We start from the raw sequence: 23,589 nt of genomic DNA on the forward strand, positions 1-23,589 counted from the left end.
TTGTGAAGCAATGCACAGAGACTATTGCAAAGCAATGCACAGACTATTGCAAAGCAATGCACAGACTATTGCAAAGCAATGCACAGACTATTGCAAAGCAATGCACAGAGGCTATTACAAAGCAATGCACAGAGACTATTTCAAAGCAATGAACAGACTATTGCAAAACAATGCACAGACTATTGCAAAGCAATGCACAGAGACTATTGCAAAGCAATGCACAGACTATTGCAAAGCAATGCATAGACTATTGCAAAGCAATGCGAAGACTATTGCAAAGCAATGCACAGAGACTATTGCAAAGCAATGCACAGACTATTGCAAAGCAATGCACAGACTATTGCAAAGCAATGCACAGACTATTGCAAAGCAATGCACAGACTATTGCAAAGCAATGCACAGACTATTGCAAAGCAATGCACAGAGACTATTGCAAAGCAATGCACAGACTATTGCAAAGCAATGCACAGACTATTGCAAAGCAATGCACAGAGACTATTGCAAAGCAATGCACAGACTATTGCAAAGCAATGCACAGAGACTATTGCAAAGCAATGCACAGACTATTGCAAAGCAATGCACAGAGACTATTGCAAAGCAATGCACAGACTATTGCAAAGCAATGCACAGACTATTGCAAAGCAATGCACAGAGACTATTGCAAAGCAATGCACAGACTATTGCAAAGCAATGCACAGAGACTATTGCAAAGCAATGCACAGAGGCTATTGCAAAGCAATGCACAGACTATTGCAAAGCAATGCACAGAGACTATTGCAAAGCAAGGCACAGACTATTGCAAAACAATGCACAGACTATTGCAAAGCAATGCACAGACTATTGCAAAGCATTGCGAAGACTATTGCAAAGCAATGCACAGAGACTATTGCAAAGCAATGCACAGACTATTGCAAAGCAATGCACAGAGACTATTGCAAAGCAATGCACAGACTATTGCAAAGCAATGCACAGAGACTATTGCAAAGCAATGCACAGACTATTGCAATGCAATGCACAGACTATTGCAAAGCAATGCACAGAGACTATTGCAAAGCAATGCACAGACTATTGCAAAGCAATGCACAGAGACTATTGCAAAGCAATGCACAGAGGCTATTGCAAAGCAATGCACAGACTATTGGAAAGCAATGCACAGAGACTATTGCAAAGCAAGGCACAGACTATTGCAAAACAATGCACAGACTATTGCAAAGCAATGCACAGACTATTGCAAAGCAATGCGAAGACTATTGCAAAGCAATGCACAGAGACTATTGCAAAGCAATGCACAGACTATTGCAAAGCAATGCAAAGACTATTGCAAAGCAATGCACAGAGACTATTGCAAAGCAATGCACAGACTATTGCAAAGCAATGCAGACTATTGCAAAGCAATGCACAGAGACTATTGCAAAGCAATGCACAGACTATTGCAAAGCAATGCACAGACTATTGCAAAGCAATGCACAGAGACTATGGCAAAGCAATGCACAGACTATTGCAAAGCAATGCACAGAGACTATTACAAAGCAATGCACAGAGACAATTGCAAAGCAATGCACAGACTATTGCAAAGCAATGCACAGACTATTGCAAAGCAATGCACAGATTATTGCTAAGCAATGCACAGACTATTTCAAAGCAATGCACAGACTATTGCAAAGCAATGCACAGAGGCTATTGCAAAGCAATGCACAGACTGTTGCAAAGCAATGCACAGACTATTGCAAACCAATGCACAGAGACTATTGCAAAGCAATGCACAGACTATTGCAAAGCAATGCACAGACTATTGCAAAGCAATGCACAGAGACTATTGCAAAGCAATGCACAGACTATTGCAAAGCAATGCACAGAGACTATTGCAAAGCAATGCACAGACTATTGTAAAGCAATGCACAGACTATTGCAAAGCAATGCACAGAGACTATTGCAAAGCAATGCACAGACTATTGCAAAGCAATGCACAGAGACTATTGCAAAGCAATGCACAGACTATTGTAAAGCAATGCACAGAGACTATTGCAAAGCAATGCACAGACTATTGCAAAGCAATGCACAGACTATTGCAAAGCAATGCACAGAGAATATTGCAAAGCAATGCGCCGAGACTATTGCAAAGCACTGCACAGAGACTATTGTAAAGCAATGCACAGACTATTGCAAAGCAATGCACAGAGACTATTGCAAAGCAATGCACAGACTATTGCAAAGCAATGCACAGAGACTATTGCAAAGCAATGCACAGACTATTGTAAAGCAATGCACAGAGACTATTGCAAAGCAATGCACAGACTATTGCAAAGCAATGCACAGAGACTATTGCAAAGCAATGCACAGACTATTGCAAAGCAATGCACAGAGACTATTGCAAAGCAATGCACAGACTATTGTAAAGCAATGCACAGAGACTATTGCAAAGCAATGCACAGACTATTGCAAAGCAATGCACAGACTATTGCAAAGCAATGCACAGAGAATATTGCAAAGCAATGCGCCGAGACTATTGCAAAGCACTGCACAGAGACTATTGCAAAGCAATGCACAAAAACTATTGCAAAGCAATGCACAGAAACTATTGCAAAGCAATGCACAGACTATTGCAAAGCAATGCACAGAGACTATTGCAAAGCAATGCACAGACTATTGCAAAGCAATGCACAGACTATTGCAAAGCAATGCACAGAGACTATTGCAAAGCACTGCACAGAGAATATTTCAAAGCAATGCGCATAGACTATTGCAAAGCAATGCACAGAGACTATTGCAAAGCAATGCACAGAGACTATTGCAAAGCAATGCACAGACTATTGCAAAGCAATGCACAGACTATTGCAAAGCAATGCACAGAGACTATTGCAAAGCAATGCACAGACTATTGCAAAGCAATGCACAGATACTATTACAAAGCAATGCACAGAGACTATTGCAAAGCAATGCACAGACTATTGCAAAGCAATGCACAGACTATTGCAAAGCAATGCACAGATTATTGCAAAGCAATGCACAGACTATTTCTAAGCAATGCACAGACTATTTCAAAGCAATGCACAGAGGCTATTGCAAAGCAATGCACAGACTATTTCAAAGCAATGCACAGACTATTGCAAAGCAATGCACATAGGCTATTGCAAAGCAATGCACAGACTATTGCAAAGCAATGCACAGACTATTGCAAAGCAATGCGAAGACTATTGCAAAGCAATGCACAGAGACTATTGCAAAGCAATGCACAGACTATTGCAAAGTAATGCACAGAGACTTTTGTGAAGCAATGCACAGAGACTATTGCAAAGCAATGCACAGACTATTGCAAAGCAATGCACAGACTATTGCAAAGTAATGCACAGAGACTATTGCAAAGCAATGCACAGACTATTGCAAAGCAATGCACAGAGGCTATTACAAAGCAATGCACAGAGACTATTGCAAAGCAATGCACAGACTATTGCAAAGCAATGCACAGAGACTATTTCAAAGCAATGAACAGACTATTGCAAAACAATGCACAGACTATTGCAAAGCAATGCACAGAGACTATTGCAAAGCAATGCACAGACTATTGCAAAGCAATGCATAGACTATTGCAAAGCAATGCGAAGACTATTGCAAAGCAATGCACAGAGACTATTGCAAAGCAATGCACAGACTATTGCAAAGCAATGCACAGACTAGTGCAAAGCAATGCACAGACTATTGCAAAGCAATGCACAGAGACTATTGCAAAGCAATGCACAGACTATTGCAAAGCAATGCACAGAGACTATTGCAAAGCAATGCACAGACTATTGCAAAGCAATGCACAGAGACTATTGCAAAGCAATGCACAGACTATTGCAAAGCAATGCACAGACTATTGCAAAGCAATGCACAGAGACTATTGCAAAGCAATGCACAGACTATTGCAAAGCAATGCACAGAGACTATTGCAAAGCAATGCACAGAGGCTATTGCAAAGCAATGCACAGACTATTGCAAAGCAATGCACAGAGACTATTGCAAAGCAAGGCACAGACTATTGCAAAACAATGCACAGACTATTGCAAAGCAATGCACAGAGACTATTGCAAAGCAATGCACAGACTATTGCAAAGCAATGCACAGACTATTGCAAAGCAATGCGAAGACTATTGCAAAGCAATGCACAGAGACTATTGCAAAGCAATGCACAGACTATTGCAAAGCAATGCAAAGACTATTGCAAAGCAATGCACAGAGACTATTGCAAAGCAATGCACAGACTATTGCAAAGCAATGCACAGACTATTGCAAAGCAATGCACAGAGACTATTGCAAAGCAATGCAAAGACTATTGCAAAGCAATGCACAGACTATTGCACAGCAATGCACAGACTATTGCAAAGCAATGCACAGACTATTGCAAAGCAATGCACAGAGACTATTGCAAAAAATGCACAGACTATTACAAAGCAATGCACAGACTATTGCAAAGCAATGCACAGAGACTATTGCAAAGCAATGCACAGACTATTGCAAAGCAATGCACAGAGACTATTGCAAAGCAATGCACAGACTATTGCAAAGCAATGCACAGACTATTGCAAAGCAATGCACAGACTATTGCAATGCAATGCACAGAGACTATTGCAAAGCAATGCACAGACTTTTGCAAAGCAATGCACAGAGACTATTGCAAAGCAATGCACAGAGACTATTGCAAAGCAATGCACAGACTATTGCAAAGCAATGCACAGAGACTATTGCAAAGCAATGCACAGACTATTGCAAAGCAATGCACAGACTATTGCAAAGCAATGCACAGAGACTATTGCAAAGCAATGCATAGAGACTATTGCAAAGCAATGCACAGACTATTGCAAAGCAATGCAAAGAGACTATTGCAAAGAAATGCACAGACTATTGCAAAGCAATGCACAGAGACTATTGCAAAGCAATGCACGGAGACTATTGCAAAGCAATGCACCGAGGCTATTGCAAAGCAATGCACAGAGACTATTGCAAAGCAATGCACAGACTATTGCAAAACAATGCACAGATTATTGCAAAGCAATGCACAGAGACTATTGCAAAGCAATGCACAGACTATTGCAAAGCAATGCACAGACTATTGCAAAGCAATGCGAAGACTATTGCAAAGCAATGCACAGAGACTATTGCAAAGCAATGCACAGACTATTGCAAAGCAATTCACAGACTATTGTAAAGCAATGCGAAGACTATTGGAAAGCAATGCACAGAGACTATTGCAAAGCAATGCACAGACTATTGCAAAGCAATGCACAGATTATTGCTAAGCAATGCACAGACTATTTCAAAGCAATGCACAGACTATTGCAAAGCAATGCACAGAGGCTATTGCAAAGCAATGCACAGACTATTGCAAGCAATGCACAGACTATTTCAAAGCATTGCACAGACTATTGCAAAGCAATGCACAGACTATTTCAAAGCATTGCACAGACTATTGCAAAGCAATGCACAGAGATTATTGCAAAGCAATGCTGAGTCTATTGCAAAGCAATGCACAGACTATTGCAAAGCAATGCACAGACTATTGCAAAGCAATGCACAGACTATTGCAAAGCAATGCACAGACTATTGCAAAGCAATGCACAGACTATTGCAAAGCAATGCACATACTATTGCAAAGCACTGCACAGACTATTGCAAAGCAATGCACAGAGACTATTGCAAAGCAATGCACAGACTATTGCAAAGCAATGCACAGAGACTATTACAAAGCAATGCACAGAGACTATTGCAAAGCAATGCACAGACTATTGCAAAGCAATGCACAGACTATTGCAAAGCAATGCACAGAGTATTGCAAAGCAATGCACAGACTATTTCAAAGAAATGTACAGACTATTGCAAAGCAATGCACAGAGGCTATTGCAAAGCAATGCACAGACTATTGCAAAGCAATGCACAGACTATTGCAAAGCAATGCACAGAGACTATTGCAAAACAATGCACAGACTATTGCAAAGCAATGCACAGACTATTGCAAAGCAATGCCCAGAGATTATTGCAAAGCAATGCACATACTATTGCAAAGCAATGCACAGAGACTATTGCAAAGCAATGCACAGAGACTATTGCAAAACAATACACAGACTATTGCAAAGCAATGCAAAGAGACTATTGCAAAGAAATGCACAGACTATTGCAAAGCAATGCACAGAGACTATTGCAAAGCAATGCACAGAGACTATTGCAAAGCAATTCACAGAGACTATTGCAAAGCAATGCACAGAGGCTATTGCAAAGCAATGCACAGACTATTGCAAAGCAATGCACAGAGACTATTTCAAAGCAATGCACAGACTATTGCTAAACAATGCACAGACTATTGCAAAGCAATGCACAGAGACTATTACAGAGACTATTGCAAAGCAATGCACACACTATTGCAAAGCAATGCACAGACTATTGCAAAGCAATGCACAGAGACTATTGCAAAGCAATGCACAGACTATTGCAGAGCAATGCACAGAGACTATTACAAAGCAATGCACAGAGACTATTGCAAAGCAATGCACAGACTATTGCAAAGCAATGCACAGACTATTGCAAAGCAATGCACAGATTATTGCAAAGCAATGCACAGAGACTATTGCAAAGCAATGCACAGACTATTGCAAAGAAATGCACAGACTATTGCAAAGAAATGCACAGACTATTGCAAAGCAATGCACAGAGACTATTGCAAAGCAATGCACAGACTATTGCAAAGCAATGCACAGGACTATTGCAAAGCAATGCACAGAGACTATTGCAAAGCAATGCACAGACTATTGCAAAGCAATGCACAGAGACTATTGCAAAGCAATGCACAGACTATTGCAAAGCAATGCATAGAGACTATTGCAAAGCAATGCACAGACTATTGCAAAGCAATGCACAGACTATTGCAAAGCAATGCACAGAGAATATTGCAAAGCAATGCGCAGAGACTATTGCAAAGCACTGCACAGAGACTATTGCAAAGCAATGCGCATAGACTATTGCAAAGCAAAGCACAAAGACTATTGCAAAGCAATGCACAGAGACTATTGCAAAGCAATGCACAGACTATTGCAAAGCAATGCACAAAGACTATTGCAAAGCAATGCACAGACTATTGCAAAGCAATGCACAGACTATTGCAAAGCAATGCACAGAGACTATTGCAAAGCACTGCACAGAGACTATTGCAAAGCAATGCGCATAGACTATTGCAAAGCAATGCACAGAGACTATTGCAAAGCAATGCACAGAGACTATTGCAAAGCAATGCACAGACTATTGCAAAGCAATGCATCAGACTATTGCAAAGCAATGCACAGAGACTATTGTGAAGCAATGCACAGAGACTATTGCAAAGCAATGCACAGACTATTGCAAAGCAATGCACAGACTATTGCAAAGCAATGCACAGACTATTGCAAAGCAATGCACAGAGGCTATTACAAAGCAATGCACAGAGACTATTTCAAAGCAATGAACAGACTATTGCAAAACAATGCACAGACTATTGCAAAGCAATGCACAGAGACTATTGCAAAGCAATGCACAGACTATTGCAAAGCAATGCATAGACTATTGCAAAGCAATGCGAAGACTATTGCAAAGCAATGCACAGAGACTATTGCAAAGCAATGCACAGACTATTGCAAAGCAATGCACAGACTATTGCAAAGCAATGCACAGACTATTGCAAAGCAATGCACAGACTATTGCAAAGCAATGCACAGACTATTGCAAAGCAATGCACAGAGACTATTGCAAAGCAATGCACAGACTATTGCAAAGCAATGCACAGACTATTGCAAAGCAATGCACAGAGACTATTGCAAAGCAATGCACAGACTATTGCAAAGCAATGCACAGAGACTATTGCAAAGCAATGCACAGACTATTGCAAAGCAATGCACAGAGACTATTGCAAAGCAATGCACAGACTATTGCAAAGCAATGCACAGACTATTGCAAAGCAATGCACAGAGACTATTGCAAAGCAATGCACAGACTATTGCAAAGCAATGCACAGAGACTATTGCAAAGCAATGCACAGAGGCTATTGCAAAGCAATGCACAGACTATTGCAAAGCAATGCACAGAGACTATTGCAAAGCAAGGCACAGACTATTGCAAAACAATGCACAGACTATTGCAAAGCAATGCACAGACTATTGCAAAGCATTGCGAAGACTATTGCAAAGCAATGCACAGAGACTATTGCAAAGCAATGCACAGACTATTGCAAAGCAATGCACAGAGACTATTGCAAAGCAATGCACAGACTATTGCAAAGCAATGCACAGAGACTATTGCAAAGCAATGCACAGACTATTGCAATGCAATGCACAGACTATTGCAAAGCAATGCACAGAGACTATTGCAAAGCAATGCACAGACTATTGCAAAGCAATGCACAGAGACTATTGCAAAGCAATGCACAGAGGCTATTGCAAAGCAATGCACAGACTATTGGAAAGCAATGCACAGAGACTATTGCAAAGCAAGGCACAGACTATTGCAAAACAATGCACAGACTATTGCAAAGCAATGCACAGACTATTGCAAAGCAATGCGAAGACTATTGCAAAGCAATGCACAGAGACTATTGCAAAGCAATGCACAGACTATTGCAAAGCAATGCAAAGACTATTGCAAAGCAATGCACAGAGACTATTGCAAAGCAATGCACAGACTATTGCAAAGCAATGCAGACTATTGCAAAGCAATGCACAGAGACTATTGCAAAGCAATGCACAGACTATTGCAAAGCAATGCACAGACTATTGCAAAGCAATGCACAGAGACTATGGCAAAGCAATGCACAGACTATTGCAAAGCAATGCACAGAGACTATTACAAAGCAATGCACAGAGACAATTGCAAAGCAATGCACAGACTATTGCAAAGCAATGCACAGACTATTGCAAAGCAATGCACAGATTATTGCTAAGCAATGCACAGACTATTTCAAAGCAATGCACAGACTATTGCAAAGCAATGCACAGAGGCTATTGCAAAGCAATGCACAGACTGTTGCAAAGCAATGCACAGACTATTTCAAAGCATTGCACAGACTATTGCAAAGCAATGCACAGGGACTATTGCAAAGCAATGCAGAGAGACTATTGCAAAGCAATGCACAGACTATTGCAAAGCAATGCACAGACTATTGCAAAGCAATGCACAGATTATTGCTAAGCAATGCACAGACTATTTCAAAGCAATGCACAGACTATTGCAAAGCAATGCACAGAGGCTATTGCAAAGCAATGCACAGACTATTGCAAAGCAATGCACAGACTATTTCAAAGCAATGCACATACTATTGCAAAGCAATGCACAGAGACTATTGCAAAGCAATGCAGAGTCTATTGCAAAGCAATGCACAGACTATTGCAAAGCAATGCACAGACTATTGCAAAGCAATGCACAGAGACTATTGCAAAGCAATGCACAGACTATTGCAAAGCAATGCACAGACTATTGCAAAGCAATGCACAGAGACTATTGCAAAGCAATGCACAGACTATTGCAAAGCAATGCACAGAGACTATTGCAAAGCAATGCAGAGTCTATTGCAAAGCAATGCACAGACTATTGCAAACCAATGCACAGACTATTGCAAAGCAATGCACAGACTATTGCAAAGCAATGCACAGAGGCTATTGCAAAGCAATGCACAGACTATTGCAAAGCAATGCACAGACTATTGCAAAGCAATGCACAGAGGCTATTGCAAAGCAATGCACAGACTATTGCAAACCAATGCACAGACTATTGCAAAGCAATGCACAGAGACTATTGCAAAGCAATGCAGAGTCTATTGCAAAGCAATGCACAGATTATTGCAAAGCAATGCACAGACTATTTCAAAGCAATGCACAGACTATTGCAAAGCAATGCACAGAGGCTATTGCAAAGCAATGCACAGACTATTGCAAAGCAATGCACAGACTATTTCAAAGCAATGCACAGACTATTGCAAAGCAATGCACAGAGACTATTGCAAAGCAATGCAGAGTCTATTGCAAAGCAATGCACAGACTATTGCAAAGCAATGCACAGACTATTGCAAAGCAATGCACAGAGACTATTACAAAGCAATGCACAGACTATTGCAAAGCAATGCACAGAGACTATTACAAAGCAATGCACAGAGACTATTGCAAAGCAATGCACAGAGACTATTGCAAAGCAATGCACAGAGACTATTGCAAAGCAATGCACAGACTATTGCAAAGCAATGCGAAGACTATTGCAAAGCAATGCACAGACTATTGCAAAGCAATGCACAGAGACTATTGCAAAGCAATGCACAGAGACTATTACAAAGCAATACACAGACTATTGCAACGCAATGCAAAGAGACTATTGCAAAGAAATGCACAGACTATTGCAAAGCAATGCACAGAGACTATTGCAAAGCAATGCACAGACTATTGCAAAGCAATGCACAGAGACTATTGCAAAGCAATGCACAGACTATTGCAAAACAATGCACAGACTATTGCAAAGCAATGCACAGAGACTATTGCAAAGCAATGCACAGACTATTGCAAAGCAATGCACAGACTATTACAAAGCAATGCACAGACTATTGCAAAGCAATGCACAGAGACTATTGCAAAGCAATGCACAGAGACTATTGCAAAGCAATGCACAGACTATTGCAAAGCAATGCACAAACTATTGCAAAGCAATGCACAGAGACCATTGCAAAGCAATGCACAGACTATTGCAAAGCAATGACCAGACTATTGCAAAGCAATGCACAGACTATTGCAAAGCAATGCACAGACTATTGCAAAGCAATGCACAGACTATTGCAAAGCAATGCACAGACTATTGCAAAGCAATGCACAGACTATTGCAAAGCAATGCACAGACTATTGCAAAGCAATGCACAGAGGCTATTGCAAAGCAATGCACAGACTATTGCAAAGCGATGCACAGACTATTTCAAAGCAATGCACAGACTATTGCAAAGCAATGCACAGAGACTATTGCAAAGCAATGCAGAGCCTATTGCAAAGCAACGCACAGACTATTGCAAACCAATGCACAGACTATTGCAAAGCAAAGCACAGAGACTATTGCAAAGCAATGCACAGACTATTGCAAAGCAATGCACAGAGACTATTGCAAAGCAATGCACAGACTATTGCAAAGAAATGCACAGACTATTGCAAAGCAATGCACAGAGACTATTGCATAGCAATGCACAGAGACTATTGCAAAGCAATGCACAGACTATTGCACAGCAATGCGAAGACTATTGCAAAGCAATGCACAGACTATTGCAAAGCAATGCACAGAGACTATTGCAAAGCAATGCACAGAGACTATTACAAAGCAATACACAGACTATTGCAAAGCAATGCAAAGAGACTATTGCAAAGAAATGCACAGACTATTGCAAAGCAATGCACAGAGACTATTGCAAAGCAATGCACAGACTATTGCAAAGAAATGCACAGAGACTATTGCAAAGCAATGCACAGACTATTGCAAAACAATGCACAGACTATTGCAAAGCAATGCACAGATACTATTGCAAAGCAATGCACAGACTATTGCAAAGCAATGCACAGACTATTGCAAAGCAATGCGAAGACTATTGCAAAGCAATGCACAGAGACTATTGCAAAGCAATGCACAGACTATTGCAAAGCAATGCACAGAGACTATTGCAAAGCAATGCACAGAGACTATTGCAAAGCAATGCACAGACTATTGCAAAGCAATGCACAAACTATTGCAAAGCAATGCACAGAGACCATTGCAAAGCAATGCACAGACTATTGCAAAGCAATGACCAGACTATTGCAAAGCAATGCACAGATTATTGCTAAGCAATGCACAGACTATTGCAAAGCAATGCACAGACTATTGCAAAGCAATGCACAGACTATTGCAAAGGAATGCACAGACTATGGCAAAGCAATGCACAGATTATTGCAAAGCAATGCACAGACTATTGCAAAGCAATGCACAGAGGCTATTGCAAAGCAATGCACAGACTATTGCAAAGCAATGCACAGACTATTTCAAAGCAATGCACAGACTATTGCAAAGCAATGCACAGAGACTATTGCAAAGCAATGCAGAGTCTATTGCAAAGCAATGCACAGACTATTGCAAACCAATGCACAGACTATTGCAAAGCAATGCACAGAGACTATTGCAAAGCAATGCACAGACTATTGCACAGCAATGCGAAGACTATTGCAAAGCAATGCACAGAGACTATTGCAAAGCAATGCACAGACTATTGCAAAGCAATGCACAGAGACTATTGCAAAGCAATGCACAGACTATTGCAAAGCAATGCACAGAGACTATTGCAAAGCAATGCACATACTATTGCAAAGAAATGCACAGACTATTGCAAAGCAATGCACAGAGACTATTGCAAAGCAATGCACAGAGAGTATTGCAAAGCAATGCATAGACTATTGCAAAGCAATGCACAGAGAATATTGCAAAGCAATGCACAGAGACTTTTGCAAAGCAATGCACAGAGACTATTGCAAAGCAATGCACAGACTATTGCAAAGCAATGCGAAGACTATTGCAAAGCAATGCACAGAGACTATTGCAAAGCAATGCACAGACTATTGCAAAGCAATGCACAGACTATTGCAAAGCAATGCACAGAGACTATTGCAAAGCAATGCACAGACTATTGCAAAGCAATGCACAGAGACTATTACAAAGCAATGCACAGACTATTGCAAAACAATGCACAGACTATTGCAAAGCAATGCACAGAGACTATTGCAAAGCAATGCACAGAGACTATTGCAAAGCAATGCACACACTATTGCAAAGCAATGCACAGACTATTGCAAAGCAATGCACAGAGACTATTGCAAAGCAATGCACAGACTATTGCAAAGCAATGCACAGAGACTATTACAAAGCAATGCACAGAGACTATTGCAAAGCAATGCACAGACTATTGCAAAGCAATGCACAGACTATTGCAAAGCAATGCACAGATTATTGCTAAGCAATGCACAGACTATTTCAAAGCAATGCAAAGACTATTGCAAAGCAATGCACAGAGACTATTGCAAAGCAATGCATAGAGACTATTGCAAAGCAATGCACAGACTATTGCAAAGCAATGCACAGACTATTGCAAAGCAATGCACAGAGACTATTGCAAAGTATGCACAGAGACTATTGCAAAGCAATGCACAGACTATTGCAAAGCAATGCACAGACTATTGCAAAGCAATGCACAGAGACTATTGCAAAGCAATGCACAGAGACTATTGCAAAGCACTGCACAGAGACTATTGCAAAGCAATGCGCATAGACTATTGCAAAGCAATGCACAGAGACTATTGGAAAGCAATGCACAGAGACTATTGCAAAGCAATGCACAGACTATTGCAAAGCAATGCACAGACTATTGCAAAGCAATGCACAGAGACTATTGCAAAGCAATGCACAGACTATTGCAAAGCAATGCACAGAGACTATTACAAAGCAATGCACAGAGACTATTGCAAAGCAATGCACAGACTATTGCAAAGCAATGCACAGACTATTGCAAAGCAATGCACAGATTATTGCTAAGCAATGCACAGACTATTTCAAAGCAATGCACAGAATATTGCAAAGCAATGCACAGAGACTATTGCAAAGCAATGCACAGACTATTGCACAGCAATGCGAAGACTATTGCAAAGCAATGCACAGACTATTGCAAAGCAATGCACAGAGACTATTGCAAAGCAATGCACAGAGACTATTACAAAGCAATACACAGACTATTGCAAAGCAATGCAAAGAGACTATTGCAAAGAAATGCACAGACTATTGCAAAGCAATGCACAGAGACTATTGCAAAGCAATGCACAGACTATTGCAAAGAAATGCACAGAGACTATTGCAAAGCAATGCACAGACTATTGCAAAACAATGCACAGACTATTGCAAAGCAATGCACAGATACTATTGCAAAGCAATGCACAGACTATTGCAAAGCAATGCACAGACTATTGCAAAGCAATGCGAAGACTATTGCAAAGCAATGCACAGAGACTATTGCAAAGCAATGCACAGACTATTGCAAAGCAATGCACAGAGACTATTGCAAAGCAATGCACAGAGACTATTGCAAAGCAATGCACAGACTATTGCAAAGCAATGCACAAACTATTGCAAAGCAATGCACAGAGACCATTGCAAAGCAATGCACAGACTATTGCAAAGCAATGACCAGACTATTGCAAAGCAATGCACAGATTATTGCTAAGCAATGCACAGACTATTGCAAAGCAATGCACAGACTATTGCAAAGCAATGCACAGACTATTGCAAAGGAATGCACAGACTATGGCAAAGCAATGCACAGATTATTGCAAAGCAATGCACAGACTATTGCAAAGCAATGCACAGAGGCTATTGCAAAGCAATGCACAGACTATTGCAAAGCAATGCACAGACTATTTCAAAGCAATGCACAGACTATTGCAAAGCAATGCACAGAGACTATTGCAAAGCAATGCAGAGTCTATTGCAAAGCAATGCACAGACTATTGCAAACCAATGCACAGACTATTGCAAAGCAATGCACAGAGACTATTGCAAAGCAATGCACAGACTATTGCACAGCAATGCGAAGACTATTGCAAAGCAATGCACAGAGACTATTGCAAAGCAATGCACAGACTATTGCAAAGCAATGCACAGAGACTATTGCAAAGCAATGCACAGACTATTGCAAAGCAATGCACAGAGACTATTGCAAAGCAATGCACATACTATTGCAAAGAAATGCACAGACTATTGCAAAGCAATGCACAGAGACTATTGCAAAGCAATGCACAGAGAGTATTGCAAAGCAATGCATAGACTATTGCAAAGCAATGCACAGAGAATATTGCAAAGCAATGCACAGAGACTTTTGCAAAGCAATGCACAGAGACTATTGCAAAGCAATGCACAGACTATTGCAAAGCAATGCGAAGACTATTGCAAAGCAATGCACAGAGACTATTGCAAAGCAATGCACAGACTATTGCAAAGCAATGCACAGACTATTGCAAAGCAATGCACAGAGACTATTGCAAAGCAATGCACAGACTATTGCAAAGCAATGCACAGAGACTATTACAAAGCAATGCACAGACTATTGCAAAACAATGCACAGACTATTGCAAAGCAATGCACAGAGACTATTGCAAAGCAATGCACAGAGACTATTGCAAAGCAATGCACACACTATTGCAAAGCAATGCACAGACTATTGCAAAGCAATGCACAGAGACTATTGCAAAGCAATGCACAGACTATTGCAAAGCAATGCACAGAGACTATTACAAAGCAATGCACAGAGACTATTGCAAAGCAATGCACAGACTATTGCAAAGCAATGCACAGACTATTGCAAAGCAATGCACAGATTATTGCTAAGCAATGCACAGACTATTTCAAAGCAATGCAAAGACTATTGCAAAGCAATGCACAGAGACTATTGCAAAGCAATGCATAGAGACTATTGCAAAGCAATGCACAGACTATTGCAAAGCAATGCACAGACTATTGCAAAGCAATGCACAGAGACTATTGCAAAGTATGCACAGAGACTATTGCAAAGCAATGCACAGACTATTGCAAAGCAATGCACAGACTATTGCAAAGCAATGCACAGAGACTATTGCAAAGCAATGCACAGAGACTATTGCAAAGCACTGCACAGAGACTATTGCAAAGCAATGCGCATAGACTATTGCAAAGCAATGCACAGAGACTATTGGAAAGCAATGCACAGAGACTATTGCAAAGCAATGCACAGACTATTGCAAAGCAATGCACAGACTATTGCAAAGCAATGCACAGAGACTATTGCAAAGCAATGCACAGACTATTGCAAAGCAATGCACAGAGACTATTACAAAGCAATGCACAGAGACTATTGCAAAGCAATGCACAGACTATTGCAAAGCAATGCACAGACTATTGCAAAGCAATGCACAGATTATTGCTAAGCAATGCACAGACTATTTCAAAGCAATGCACAGAATATTGCAAAGCAATGCACAGAGACTATTGCAAAGCAATGCATAGAGACTATTGCAAAGCAATGCACAGACTATTGCAAAGCAATGCAAAGAGACTATTGCAAAGAAATACACAGACTATTGCAAAGCAATGCACAGAGACTTTTGCCAAGCAATGCACAGAGACTATTGCAAAGCAATGCACCGAGGCTATTGCAAAGCAATGCACAGAGACTATTGCAAAGCAATGCACAGACTATTGCAAAACAATGCACAGATTATTGCAAAGCAATGCACAGAGACTATTGCAAAGCAATGCACAGACTATTGCAAAGCTATGCACAGACTATTGCAAAGCAATGCGAAGACTATTGCAAAGCAATGCACAGAGACTATTGCAAAGCAATGCACAGACTATTGCAAAGCAATGCACAGACTATTGCAAAGCAATGCACAGAGACTATTGCAAAGCAATGCACAGACTATTGCAAAGCAATGCACAGAGACTATGGCAAAGCAATGCACAGACTATTGCAAAGCAATGCACAGAGACTATTACAAAGCAATGCACAGAGACAATTGCAAAGCAATGCACAGACTATTGCAAAGCAATTCACAGACTATTGCAAAGCAATGCACAGATTATTGCTAAGCAATGCACAGACTATTTCAAAGCAATGCACAGACTATTGCAAAGCAATGCACAGAGGCTATTGCAAAGCAATGCACAGACTATTGCAAAGCAATGCACAGACTATTTCAAAGCATTGCACAGACTATTGCAAAGCAATGCACAGAGACTATTGCAAAGCAATGCAGAGAGACTATTGCAAAGCAATGCACAGACTATTGCAAAGCAATGCACAGACTATTGCAAAGCAATGCACAGATTATTGCAAAGCAATGCACAGGACTATTGCAAAGCAATGCACAGAGACTATTGCAAAGCAATGCACAGACTATTGCAAAGCAATGCACAGAGACTATTGTAAAGCAATGCACAGACTATTGCAAAGCAATGCATAGAGACTATTGCAAAGCAATGCACAGACTATTGCAAAGCAATGCACAGACTATTGCAAAGCAATGCACAGAGAATATTGCAAAGCAATGTGCAGAGACTATTGCAAAGCACTGCACAGAGACTATTGCAAAGCAATGCGCATAGACTATTGCAAAGCAAAGCACAAAGACTATTGCAAAGCAATGCACAGAGACTATTGCAAAGCAATGCACAGACTATTGCAAAGCAATGCACAAAGACTATTACAAAGCAATGCACAGACTATTGCAAAGCAATGCACAGACTATTGCAAAGCAATGCACAGAGACTATTGCAAAGCACTGCACAGAGACTATTGCAAAGCAATGCACAGAGGCTATTGCAAAGCAATGCACAGACTATTGCAAAGCAATGCACAGAGACTATTTCAAAGCAATGCACAGACTATTGCAAAACAATGCACAGACTATTGCAAAGCAATGCACAGAGACTATTACAGAGACTATTGCAAAGCAATGCACACACTATTGCAAAGCAATGCACAGACTATTGCAAAGCAATGCACAGAGACTATTGCAAAGCAATGCACAGACTATTGCAGAGCAATGCACAGAGACTATTACAAAGCAATGCACAGAGACTATTGCAAAGCAATGCACAGACTATTGCAAAGCAATGCACAGACTATTGCAAAGCAATGCACAGATTATTGCAAAGCAATGCACAGAGACTATTGCAAACCAATGCACAGACTATTGCAAAGCAATGCACAGAGACTATTGCAAAGCAATGCACAGACTATTGCAAAGAAATGCACAGACTATTGCAAAGCAATGCACAGAGACTATTGCAAAGCAATGCACAGACTATTGCAAAGCAATGCACAGGACTATTGCAAAGCAATGCACAGAGACTATTGCAAAGCAATGCACAGACTATTGCAAAGCAATGCACAGAGACTATTGCAAAGCAATGCACAGACTATTGCAAAGCAATGCATAGAGACTATTGCAAAGCAATGCACAGACTATTGCAAAGCAATGCACAGACTATTGCAAAGCAATGAACAGAGAATATTGCAAAGCAATGCGCAGAGACTATTGCAAAGCACTGCACAGAGACTATTGCAAAGCAATGCGCATAGACTATTGCAAAGCAAAGCACAAAGACTATTGCAAAGCAATGCACAGAGACTATTGCAAAGCAATGCACAGACTATTGCAAAGCAATGCACAAAGACTATTGCAAAGCAATGCACAGACTATTGCAAAGCAATGCACAGACTATTGCAAAGCAATGCACAGAGACTATTGCAAAGCACTGCACAGAGACTATTGCAAAGCAATGCGCATAGACTATTGCAAAGCAATGCACAGAGACTATTGCAAAGCAATGCACAGAGACTATTGCAAAGCAATGCACAGACTATTGCAAAGAAATGCACAGACTATTGCAAAGCAATGCACAGAGACTATTGCAAAGCAATGCACAGAGGCTATTGCAAAGCAATGCACAGACTATTGGAAAGCAATGCACAGAGACTATTGCAAAGCAAGGCACAGACTATTGCAAAACAATGCACAGACTATTGCAAAGCAATGCACAGACTATTGCAAAGCAATGCGAAGACTATTGCAAAGCAATGCACAGAGACTATTGCAAAGCAATGCACAGACTATTGCAAAGCAATGCAAAGACTATTGCAAAGCAATGCACAGAGACTATTGCAAAGCAATGCACAGACTATTGCAAAGCAATGCAGACTATTGCAAAGCAATGCACAGAGACTATTGCAAAGCAATGCACAGACTATTGCAAAGCAATGCACAGACTATTGCAAAGCAATGCACAGAGACTATGGCAAAGCAATGCACAGACTATTGCAAAGCAATGCACAGAGACTATTACAAAGCAATGCACAGAGACAATTGCAAAGCAATGCACAGACTATTGCAAAGCAATGCACAGACTATTGCAAAGCAATGCACAGATTATTGCTAAGCAATGCACAGACTATTTCAAAGCAATGCACAGACTATTGCAAAGCAATGCACAGAGGCTATTGCAAAGCAATGCACAGACTGTTGCAAAGCAATGCACAGACTATTTCAAAGCATTGCACAGACTATTGCAAAGCAATGCACAGAGACTATTGCAAAGCAATGCAGAGAGACTATTGCAAAGCAATGCACAGACTATTGCAAAGCAATGCACAGACTATTGCAAAGCAATGCACAGATTATTGCTAAGCAATGCACAGACTATTTCAAAGCAATGCACAGACTATTGCAAAGCAATGCACAGAGGCTATTGCAAAGCAATGCACAGACTATTGCAAAGCAATGCACAGACTATTTCAAAGCAATGCACATACTATTGCAAAGCAATGCACAGAGACTATTGCAAAGCAATGCAGAGTCTATTGCAAAGCAATGCACAGACTATTGCAAAGCAATGCACAGACTATTGCAAAGCAATGCACAGAGACTATTGCAAAGCAATGCACAGACTATTGCAAAGCAATGCACAGACTATTGCAAAGCAATGCACAGAGACTATTGCAAAGCAATGCACAGACTATTGCAAAGCAATGCACAGAGACTATTGCAAAGCAATGCAGAGTCTATTGCAAAGCAATGCACAGACTATTGCAAACCAATGCACAGACTATTGCAAAGCAATGCACAGACTATTGCAAAGCAATGCACAGAGGCTATTGCAAAGCAATGCACAGACTATTGCAAAGCAATGCACAGACTATTGCAAAGCAATGCACAGAGGCTATTGCAAAGCAATGCACAGACTATTGCAAACCAATGCACAGACTATTGCAAAGCAATGCACAGAGACTATTGCAAAGCAATGCAGAGTCTATTGCAAAGCAATGCACAGATTATTGCAAAGCAATGCACAGACTATTTCAAAGCAATGCACAGACTATTGCAAAGCAATGCACAGAGGCTATTGCAAAGCAATGCACAGACTATTGCAAAGCAATGCACAGACTATTTCAAAGCAATGCACAGACTATTGCAAAGCAATGCACAGAGACTATTGCAAAGCAATGCAGAGTCTATTGCAAAGCAATGCACAGACTATTGCAAAGCAATGCACAGACTATTGCAAAGCAATGCACAGAGACTATTACAAAGCAATGCACAGACTATTGCAAAGCAATGCACAGAGACTATTACAAAGCAATGCACAGAGACTATTGCAAAGCAATGCACAGAGACTATTGCAAAGCAATGCACAGAGACTATTGCAAAGCAATGCACAGACTATTGCAAAGCAATGCGAAGACTATTGCAAAGCAATGCACAGACTATTGCAAAGCAATGCACAGAGACTATTGCAAAGCAATGCACAGAGACTATTACAAAGCAATACACAGACTATTGCAACGCAATGCAAAGAGACTATTGCAAAGAAATGCACAGACTATTGCAAAGCAATGCACAGAGACTATTGCAAAGCAATGCACAGACTATTGCAAAGCAATGCACAGAGACTATTGCAAAGCAATGCACAGACTATTGCAAAACAATGCACAGACTATTGCAAAGCAATGCACAGAGACTATTGCAAAGCAATGCACAGACTATTGCAAAGCAATGCACAGACTATTACAAAGCAATGCACAGACTATTGCAAAGCAATGCACAGAGACTATTGCAAAGCAATGCACAGAGACTATTGCAAAGCAATGCACAGACTATTGCAAAGCAATGCACAAACTATTGCAAAGCAATGCACAGAGACCATTGCAAAGCAATGCACAGACTATTGCAAAGCAATGACCAGACTATTGCAAAGCAATGCACAGATTATTGCAAAGCAATGCACAGACTATTGCAAAGCAATGCACAGACTATTGCAAAGCAATGCACAGACTATTGCAAAGCAATGCACAGACTATTGCAAAGCAATGCACAGACTATTGCAAAGCAATGCACAGAGGCTATTGCAAAGCAATGCACAGACTATTGCAAAGCGATGCACAGACTATTTCAAAGCAATGCACAGACTATTGCAAAGCAATGCACAGAGACTATTGCAAAGCAATGCAGAGCCTATTGCAAAGCAACGCACAGACTATTGCAAACCAATGCACAGACTATTGCAAAGCAAAGCACAGAGACTATTGCAAAGCAATGCACAGACTATTGCAAAGCAATGCACAGAGACTATTGCAAAGCAATGCACAGACTATTGCAAAGAAATGCACAGACTATTGCAAAGCAATGCACAGAGACTATTGCATAGCAATGCACAGAGACTATTGCAAAGCAATGCACAGACTATTGCACAGCAATGCGAAGACTATTGCAAAGCAATGCACAGACTATTGCAAAGCAATGCACAGAGACTATTGCAAAGCAATGCACAGAGACTATTACAAAGCAATACACAGACTATTGCAAAGCAATGCAAAGAGACTATTGCAAAGAAATGCACAGACTATTGCAAAGCAATGCACAGAGACTATTGCAAAGCAATGCACAGACTATTGCAAAGAAATGCACAGAGACTATTGCAAAGCAATGCACAGACTATTGCAAAACAATGCACAGACTATTGCAAAGCAATGCACAGATACTATTGCAAAGCAATGCACAGACTATTGCAAAGCAATGCACAGACTATTGCAAAGCAATGCGAAGACTATTGCAAAGCAATGCACAGAGACTATTGCAAAGCAATGCACAGACTATTGCAAAGCAATGCACAGAGACTATTGCAAAGCAATGCACAGAGACTATTGCAAAGCAATGCACAGACTATTGCAAAGCAATGCACAAACTATTGCAAAGCAATGCACAGAGACCATTGCAAAGCAATGCACAGACTATTGCAAAGCAATGACCAGACTATTGCAAAGCAATGCACAGATTATTGCTAAGCAATGCACAGACTATTGCAAAGCAATGCACAGACTATTGCAAAGCAATGCACAGACTATTGCAAAGGAATGCACAGACTATGGCAAAGCAATGCACAGATTATTGCAAAGCAATGCACAGACTATTGCAAAGCAATGCACAGAGGCTATTGCAAAGCAATGCACAGACTATTGCAAAGCAATGCACAGACTATTTCAAAGCAATGCACAGACTATTGCAAAGCAATGCACAGAGACTATTGCAAAGCAATGCAGAGTCTATTGCAAAGCAATGCACAGACTATTGCAAACCAATGCACAGACTATTGCAAAGCAATGCACAGAGACTATTGCAAAGCAATGCACAGACTATTGCACAGCAATGCGAAGACTATTGCAAAGCAATGCACAGAGACTATTGCAAAGCAATGCACAGACTATTGCAAAGCAATGCACAGAGACTATTGCAAAGCAATGCACAGACTATTGCAAAGCAATGCACAGAGACTATTGCAAAGCAATGCACATACTATTGCAAAGAAATGCACAGACTATTGCAAAGCAATGCACAGAGACTATTGCAAAGCAATGCACAGAGAGTATTGCAAAGCAATGCATAGACTATTGCAAAGCAATGCACAGAGAATATTGCAAAGCAATGCACAGAGACTTTTGCAAAGCAATGCACAGAGACTATTGCAAAGCAATGCACAGACTATTGCAAAGCAATGCGAAGACTATTGCAAAGCAATGCACAGAGACTATTGCAAAGCAATGCACAGACTATTGCAAAGCAATGCACAGACTATTGCAAAGCAATGCACAGAGACTATTGCAAAGCAATGCACAGACTATTGCAAAGCAATGCACAGAGACTATTACAAAGCAATGCACAGACTATTGCAAAACAATGCACAGACTATTGCAAAGCAATGCACAGAGACTATTGCAAAGCAATGCACAGAGACTATTACAAAGCAATGCACACACTATTGCAAAGCAATGCACAGACTATTGCAAAGCAATGCACAGAGACTATTGCAAAGCAATGCACAGACTATTGCAAAGCAATGCACAGAGACTATTACAAAGCAATGCACAGAGACTATTGCAAAGCAATGCACAGACTATTGCAAAGCAATGCACAGACTATTGCAAAGCAATGCACAGATTATTGCTAAGCAATGCACAGACTATTTCAAAGCAATGCAAAGACTATTGCAAAGCAATGCACAGAGACTATTGCAAAGCAATGCATAGAGACTATTGCAAAGCAATGCACAGACTATTGCAAAGCAATGCACAGACTATTGCAAAGCAATGCACAGAGACTATTGCAAAGTATGCACAGAGACTATTGCAAAGCAATGCACAGACTATTGCAAAGCAATGCACAGACTATTGCAAAGCAATGCACAGAGACTATTGCAAAGCAATGCACAGAGACTATTGCAAAGCACTGCACAGAGACTATTGCAAAGCAATGCGCATAGACTATTGCAAAGCAATGCACAGAGACTATTGGAAAGCAATGCACAGAGACTATTGCAAAGCAATGCACAGACTATTGCAAAGCAATGCACAGACTATTGCAAAGCAATGCACAGAGACTATTGCAAAGCAATGCACAGACTATTGCAAAGCAATGCACAGAGACTATTACAAAGCAATGCACAGAGACTATTGCAAAGCAATGCACAGAC

The sequence above is a fragment of the Lissotriton helveticus genome, assembly GCF_964261635.1.
Source record: "Lissotriton helveticus chromosome 1_1 unlocalized genomic scaffold, aLisHel1.1 SUPER_1_unloc_1, whole genome shotgun sequence".
NCBI classification, from domain to species: Eukaryota; Metazoa; Chordata; class Amphibia; order Caudata; family Salamandridae; genus Lissotriton; species Lissotriton helveticus.